This window comes from Triticum dicoccoides, chromosome 1A, assembly GCF_002162155.2.
Source record: "Triticum dicoccoides isolate Atlit2015 ecotype Zavitan chromosome 1A, WEW_v2.0, whole genome shotgun sequence".
Taxonomy (NCBI): Eukaryota; Viridiplantae; Streptophyta; class Magnoliopsida; order Poales; family Poaceae; genus Triticum; species Triticum dicoccoides.
In genome coordinates this window covers 28,431,734-28,440,170 of record NC_041380.1, presented here as the reverse complement: position 1 = coordinate 28,440,170, position 8,437 = coordinate 28,431,734, and the positions used below count along the sequence as shown (strand labels likewise).

Genomic DNA, 8,437 nt, shown 5'->3' with positions numbered 1-8,437 from the left:
GAGGAGGAGGGGAGGAGAGGCGGCGGCGCTAGGGTTTCCTCCCGGACGCTCGCGGGAGCGTCGCGGGAGGAGGGGAGGAGGGGATGGTCCCTCTCTACGTGACAATTCCCCTGCAAAAAGAGAAACTTAATTGACAATTGTCGTAGAAAAAGGCAAGCATGCAATTTCCTATGGTCTGATGGCGAAGTGATTGATGCACTATTGAGGTGGTCATCAAAATTGGAGAAACCCCCCAAGGGTTCATGGAGCTTAACATCGAGCTCATTATGAATATCTGTGATCATGCTGGAGATGATCTGTTCAAGACACTGGATTATGTGAGAGTAGTCGGTATATATGCATAAAACTAGAAGAATTTTTGTGAAACTTTAGTTAGTGACTGGGTGCTTTCCCATATTCCTGAGGTCAACATATATGCTTATTTTCACGTTTCAGGCATCAAGTTCCACACACAAAAGCAATACGAAACCATGTGCTTTTCTAATTTTATTATTGAAATGTAGAATGAGAGCTCACACTTGAGTTCGACTTACATTATCTCATAATAAAGCTAGTCATGTCCTTGCATTTTTTGGGAAGTTTGAGTTATTTATGGTCTTTTGGCTGTGTGCTTATTTGTTGTTGGGAATCACCGATTACCACATAGATGCACACACTCACTTTGACTGGATTCTGAGCCCCTTCTTTATTTAGAGGACATATCGTAGTAGATATATCAAATTCACTCGTCACTTTTCTTCATGAAAATAGTAGGACAAATATATAAACTATTTATATAGAAAGGTAAATATCGCACCAAACCACCCAATCTCAGTGCCATGTTCGACCTGATTTTTTTGGGCTTACATGTCTGTTTATGTGTCAAATGGCTAACAACATTCAATTTGTGTAAAGATTACCTCAATATATTCCTAGAATTGCGGCTTCATAAAATTTACCCTAAATTGCGATGCAACAACATATCTTCATTGGCGAAAAGAGATTAGAGAGTAGAATGTCATTCCTTTGTATTCCTGATTGCTAAATGTAGAGAGACATTACTCGAGCAGGAAGGCAAATAGCACTCATAAAAATGATAAACTCCTTCGGCTTTGGTAATCCTACAAAAAGGAAGAACTACTATGGACTCAGATCCTTTCCTGTACTCCACTTCTGCCAAACTCCGGTACTAGATCCATGATCTGTGAGACAATGTGATAATTATCATGGATTATTTCCATAAACCTAAATGCAACATCCCGAAGGAAGTCGAGTTTATGCTCATTTTAAACTCATTGTATATATATATATATATAGCCTACAGAGACCGCCTCTATTATTCCTGGTACATGTCACTTCTATTAACAAAGACTAAGTTTGAATGATCTTCTCCTTGGTCTTCCGCTTTTGCTGGATATATGTATACCAATATTTTCTATGGTTGGGTATTGGAAGTGACAAGGCAAAGTAACACCACATTTCCTTATGTCATGTGCACTTTATGTGCTGCATTCATATTGATGTACTCTTCAAAGGGTATATACAAGTGAGCTCATCTGTGGTGCCATGCAATAAATATAAGCCTTGTATCAGTGAATCTGAAAGGTGATAATTTCACTGCAAGTAATAAGATTATCACCTCAACAATATGACAAGTACCTTGCGATTAGTAGTAAGAATGTAAATTGGATATCTTAGGAAATTACACGAGAGATGGCACATTTTTTTCTTCTGAAAAAGGGTAATACCCCTGCTTCTGCATCAACTGATGCACATAACCATTTTATTGAAAAGAATAAAAGAAGCCCAATTCATCAGTTTCAGCTAAAAGGAAAGGAAAAAAAATACCAAAACCATTCAGTAAAAAAGATTATATATTTTTCAACAATGTAGCATCAAAAAAATGACGAGCAACACCCAGGCTCTACATTGCTGAGATGCACACAGCCAAAACACCAATAGTTTGACAAAAGAAAAGATTAAAAACTGACATATTAGCCACAATTAAGTCATATAGGACCGATACTATACCTATGTCACAGGAGGTGGTGAACCGATCCGAAGATTACCTTGCCAACCATGTTGGCAGATTTCTTGCTACCCGCTCCAACCGCATACACATAAAAAAGATTACATGATTGCACGACTCATCAACCATATACTACCTCCATCCGGGTTTACTAGCCCCCTAGTATTTTGAGCCAAATTCTAACCAGTCATATGATTAATAAAATATATAATATATTCTACAAAAAAGTTGCATAGAGTTTACATTTTGTTACTTAAATTTGTTGGTCAAAATTTAGTCCAAAATAAGAGTAGTAAAGCATGTGCCTAGAACAAGCAGCTGGGAGGCATTAGAGAGGGGCGTCTATCTTGGGAGTTGGGACGCAGCGGTTGTCCATCTCTTTCCGTATAGTTGCATGAGGAGCTTTTGCAAAAAGGAAGAAAAGAGAAAAGAATGGAAGGCTCTGGCGGCAAATGAATGGTCTGCGGCGGGTGAGAGAGGCTGGGCTACTTGGATTTCATCTCTGAGTGGTAGGACTGAAGAGCTTGGTGCAGTTAACTCTTGTGTAACTATGCCTACATATGCTAGACTGAGCGCCTCTGTTTCTGACATCTCTCAATCCTATCAACAAGACTTCAAACTTTCTCTTTTAATGCTGCTAGTTGCGGCCTCTTGTATGGATGAGTATGTATGAGAGGTGACAGGGGAGAGCTAGCAACGCAACCTCCTCTTATATATGAGTAGGTGTGTACCATGCTAGAACACGAAAAGGAAAAAAAACTATGATATTAATCCGAAGCTATTTTATCCATATATATGCTAGTGTACGTACGTATACCAGGCATTCATATGTCAGAAAAATTATGGATTTCTGTAGCCCCTCAAGGAGTTTCATGGTGAAAGGGTGTTACCACTTCATATCATCACGCAACGGTCATCTTTTAGAGTTAATAAACTGTTAAATATCTACGTATTATTCTTAGGCAACATTACTTGGTGGTAACCACGAACAAGACATGCCAAAATCTGTTTAAGCGGGTAATCACAATATTCAACACTAACACCACATTAGGCCATCTCTAGTCGATCCCCTAAAAGTTAAGGGAGTAAAAGCCTTAGTGGAGTATATATACTCCACTAATTTTGTCGTTTCTAACCGATCCCTTAAACTTAACGGAGTAAACACTACCAAAAACTGGAAATTTTCTGTGTGCCAAAAACCAACAGGGAAATAAGGAAAACCGTTAGGAATAATATTTCCTGTCGGTCAACCGGCAGGAATAGCCGTCAGCCATAGCTTGACAGGGATAGCAAAATATGTCTGTCGGGAGGCTGACAAGAAATATAACAGCCCTGTCGGGGTTGAACCGCTAGGAATATAGAATTGGATAATAAAAAAAATGTAAAAATGATATAAATAGTTCTCACAGTTGATCCATTTCACAAGTAGTACGTTAGATACATTACATTAATCATAGTTCTACTAAATCACATATATTTCGTACACAAATCCGTTTGTAATTAGCATACAGTGATCCGGTCACTGAAACAGAAGTGCACATCTAATAACAAATAAGTTCCTCAACTATATGCAAAAACAGAACCTCATGCCACTCAATCACAGTTTGGACTGCAAGCTTTTGTTTCAAATTAGCCACCAGCACCAAATGGACTCACTGAGCTGTTAAAAAAAGAATAGACTCATTGAAGTAGTACATTTCATGTCAAGTGTCAATTGTTAAAAGTAAGATTGCAAGAACTAGGACCATTATCTCTATGTGATACAGTAAGAAACTGTTTGACATCACAGTTTCTCAAACTAACTAGGCAAAACCTTGGCTCCATCCCTCTAAAGTTATCATATAATAACTGAGTGAAACTATAAGGTGCAAAATTGTACAAAGAGTTGACAACAAATGCATCAGAAATGTTATACTGAGAAAATAGCAGTATCTAACCTCAAATACAAGTACAAATTTTATTTTTCTACATCTGGCTGAACAATCAACAAAGAACATGGAGAATCAGGATACAGCTCAACCTAATTTGCAAACAACTCAACATAACAGGGAATTAAATCTCTAAATTTCAGTATTTCAAAGTCGTTTATATGGATTTGTGCTGCACTTTAGACTGGTGTGTACTGCTTACAATTATAAGTCACATAAAGATAACTAGTGAGGGTCAGGGAAGGCTTGTCACCAGTACCATACGCTCGAACATATAATAAGAAAATGGGAAGTTCCAAGAAGCAAGCTAGTAGTAAAAAGTTTAATTGAATTAAGATGATATACAGTATGGCCCATGACAGAAGCCCCTTGACATATCTTTATCTTGTTAATTATTATAACCGAACCTACATTTCTTGTGCATTGCTATTGGTAAAAGGCTTTTAATGTTCAATACGTTGAAATAAAAATGTCTAGGTAAGTATCAAGATGTTCTTGAGCATACTGGAGATAGCATGATCTCGTAATATCAAAAACTTGTATCAAAATTAATCACTGGATATATTTGGACACAGGTGTGGAAATAATAGTATAAACTGATAAGAGCAGAGGGTATTACACCTCTCTTATAGATGGATCATGAACCTTAAACCTTAATCCTGATCTAGATTAGCTGCAACTAGGAAATGAGAACTGAAATAGGTGCGATGAGATTTGAAAGAGGTGCCTAGAAGTTCCATTTCAGCTATTGGGCAGTTGATGACGCGGTCATCTCAATCATCTAGTCATGTCAATATATGGAAATGTGAATATGTGTAGAAATCAAAATGAATGAAATATCAATCTGCAAATTAAACCATGGAATGTGAACCATACGTATGGAAAAATCTTTGCAACAACCTTGCCCGTATTATTCAATCAATAGAGTATGTACCTGAAAAAGATTGCCTTTGAGTATGTTTTCTTTCTCCATCAATGTGCTTCTCCATAGATGAAAGCCTCTGTACAAACCAGTAGCCAAATTTAAGAAGCATGGAGGCTACTTTCTGCAGAAAACATAAAAGGAGCGATCTTATTATTGTTGCTTCTATTTGGAGTATTGTGATGAGTTCAAACAATCAATAAAAATGCTTTTGCAGCTTGGTACAGTAAGAAAAAAACTAGGAGGCAAGGCCACAAGCTGGGAGATGACATTCGCCTTAGGCAATGGACAACTCCAAGCCAAGCGCTCGCGGAAGGGCAGAATCATGGCGCTACATCACTCCTTAGACGAAATACACATTAAAAGCATTTTTTAGATAACATAAGAGTAAATAAATATCTAGGACTTTATTGTCTTTTAAAAACCTGGATGTTGGAACAACACATTACAAATCCCAGTACGGTTGCTACAATCCCCTGTGTTGGCTCATGCTGCCAAGCCCTATTTTTTGAAAATGGCGTGCTAGGTTCTGAAATTATTTACCATATTTGGAATGACATCTTATGGAATGTTGCAGTACAATCCAATTCAAATAAAGCAACAACAGCTTAGGCATTGAGTGATGAATAAAAATTCATGCAAGTTTTTTTATCACAACATAACAATGACTGTGAACAGATTCAATTAAGCAACCCTAGAGATTTATTTTTGTGCACGGAACAACTCACCTCTCCAAGAACCAATCATGTTTCCCTTTCCTCCTTGAAATCAAGGAACTGTAGGCTCCACTAGGCCCATCACAGGAGCAGCAGCACCAGCAGCGCCACAGCCTCCAAGATGCTCTGAGAAATACGTGAATGGCTGTTGAACCTTTTTAAAATTTTCGTTCTACAAAAATTAATGTTTCTCTGGATGAAAATATTTGCTTTGCACAAAATTCAGGCAGAAATATTACAGAGAATTTGCATGAACTCTAATGACAAGAACCCCATCATTCAAGCAGAAACACTACAGAGATCTAATATAAATCTAACTTCTTATGCACCGCTACATAAGTCAGAAAAATGTTTAGGAACAGAACCTACTAATGCATAGTGAAAAGAAATTGCGTTCATACTAAATCCTCTTTCAAGATGGTACATCGGACTTGAACATAAATTGAACATACCATGGTCGACTTGCAGACTTGCGGTTTGGAGGAGACGTCACCCGCGGAGAGGGACGACACTGGAGTTGGAGCAGGCGATGGGTGACAAGCCATCCAGGGGAGGCCATGCAGAAGGGCGGAGCAGTCGGATGGCATAGATCGAAGTTGATTTGATGGAGCTTGCCACAGATCTGGGGGCGGAGAAGTGGGATGCGCATGCTGCGGTAGGAACGGTGCGAAGATGGGCACTGGGCGGAGCTCGGATGGGGGCGGGGAGGCGCTCGGGTGGAAGGGTGGGCTCGGGAGATTTTGGGGGATTTTTTCCATGGGCGTGGCGCGATATAAGGCACCAAAACAGGCTTCACGGCGCGAAAGTAGGCAAATTTTCGCGGCGCTCTAGTGGATTTAGAGATGGGCCGCGCGAACCCCATGGCATTTACTCCTGTGGACCGAGCACCGACAGTAAAAACCAATTTTTCTATGGGCCGGTTGCGGGGCCGACAGGAAAACAAATTTGGCACACAGAAATAATTACAGTTTCTGGTAGTGAAACTTCAGTTTGATCAAATTCAATGTAATTTGAACCGAAAGTAGCATGCATTCAAACATAAACATATATAGTTTTTCACAACCGAACATAGAACACAAATTTAAACTAAACTAAGCTTAACTAAACTACTTTCGGTCGACTGTCAGGTTGAGCCAATCCTTCCTCATCAGGTACGGTGTGCCGCAATTTGGATCCGGGCCGGTGCCGTCGTCTTCGTCATCGGGGAAGACACTCCTCCACTCGTCGACGTCGATCTCCTCGTCCTCGCCACCCACCTCGCCGCCCTACGCGCCGCCGTCCTCGCCGCCCTACGCGCCGCCGTCCTCGCCGCCTTGGACCTCGTTGTTGGAGAGAACGATAACCTGGCCGCCGGCATCGACAAAGATAATCCGCTCCACCTCCATGAGCTCCAGGTGCTCCCGGCGGAGCTCTTGGATGTAGTCCTCATTGGCAACCTCGGCCTCGAAGCGCTCCCTCGCCTCGCGGTCCTCCCGCGCCATAGCCAAGCTCACCCCCCCGGCTCTGGCAGGATGAGGTGGACCGAACGTGTGCCGAAGGGGAAATTGAGCCAATCCGTGCCGCGGTGGAAGCGGACCTGCCAGCGGTCGTACTCCATGGTTGCGAGCTCGGCCGTGCGAAAGGTCCGAAGCCACCGCTAGGTGTGGGTTACCAGATCAGTGTTCTCGGCCACCCACGACGCCCAATGCCACTGCCGGACCCCGAGGTAGGTTCTCATCGGCGGCCGGGCGGAGGGAGGAGGGGGATGTCCTCGAACCAACATAGGGGTGCGGTGGCGGGCGGATCGGCGACCGGCGACGGCGCCTCGATGAAGAGCCCTTGGAGGATGACCCGCACGCGTGGCGGCGCGGATCCGTGCTGCGGATCGGCGGCAGGAACCAGCGGCCACCACGTTCGGCCATCGAAGGGGCGGGGGAGGGTGGGGGAGCATCGACGGCGGTACGGGGGGAGAAGGGAAGGCGGGGAGAAGACGTGGCGTTTTACTCGGCGGAGCAAAGGTGGAGTAAATATAGGGAGATTTTTAGGGAAGGAGTAAATTTTTTACTCCACTAAGCCGCATAGGGGATCGGCTAGGTCAAACTTAGTGGAGTAAAAAGCCAAATTTACTCCACTAAGGAGATATAGGAGATCAGTTAGAACTGGTCTTATCTATGTATCCGTAAGCAATAGGTAGGATTCAAGGCACTTGATTTGTTCGGGGGGCAGAAATTTTCACATCAACTAGAAAATGTATAGTATATCACATTATCTGAAGGAAAATGAAAGATTTTAAACCATCAACTTTTTATATGCTCGAAGAAGTAAAATTTACTACATACGCTGTTCCTCGATTTCAAGGGAGAGCACGACAAAATTGTCACATGACGCTACAATTCTGATTCTCTCTACAGTGCTTGACTCTCTTGCAGATGCTCGGCTACCAACAGACTGCCGGCATGTTTGTTCCACCACCGTTACAGGCAAAACTGAGTAGTGAAACACAACCAGTGGCATAAGTGGTAAAAACCCTAGAAACAAAATAGAGTTTGATCTACTGCCAGTCATGCTAACATCATACTTGGTCATTATTGAGAATCATGTGTATGTACATCCTTCCGCAGTGTGGCGGGGCCAGAAAAGATTAGGAGTTGGGGCAAGAAGCACCAGGCAAGGCTCAAGAAGTAGTAGCCCAGCCAAATCATGATAAATTCAGCCAATATCAAGATCAAGTCATAGCTATGTTTATATGGCATCTCACCGGTGACCCGGGTAGCTGCCCCAGGTCGCGGGGTACTGGCTTCGCCACTGTCCTTCGGAACAAGGTTATATCCATTCTTGAATCATCTCATTTGCACCAGCTTGGTTCTAAACTTACCCAACTTCC

At 42.2% G+C, this 8,437-nt stretch overlaps 1 long non-coding RNA gene across 1 annotated transcript; it reads right to left on the bottom strand.

The window, feature by feature from the left end:
• Positions 1 to 3,951: 3,951 nt before the first annotated feature.
• Positions 3,952 to 6,282, bottom strand: LOC119354583. The gene is made up of 3 exons (XR_005171116.1): positions 6,027 to 6,282; positions 5,587 to 5,698; positions 3,952 to 4,982 (listed from the first exon to the last, which is right to left on the bottom strand). It is a non-coding gene; the product is annotated as an uncharacterized LOC119354583 (long non-coding RNA).
• Positions 6,283 to 8,437: the final 2,155 nt, after the last annotated feature.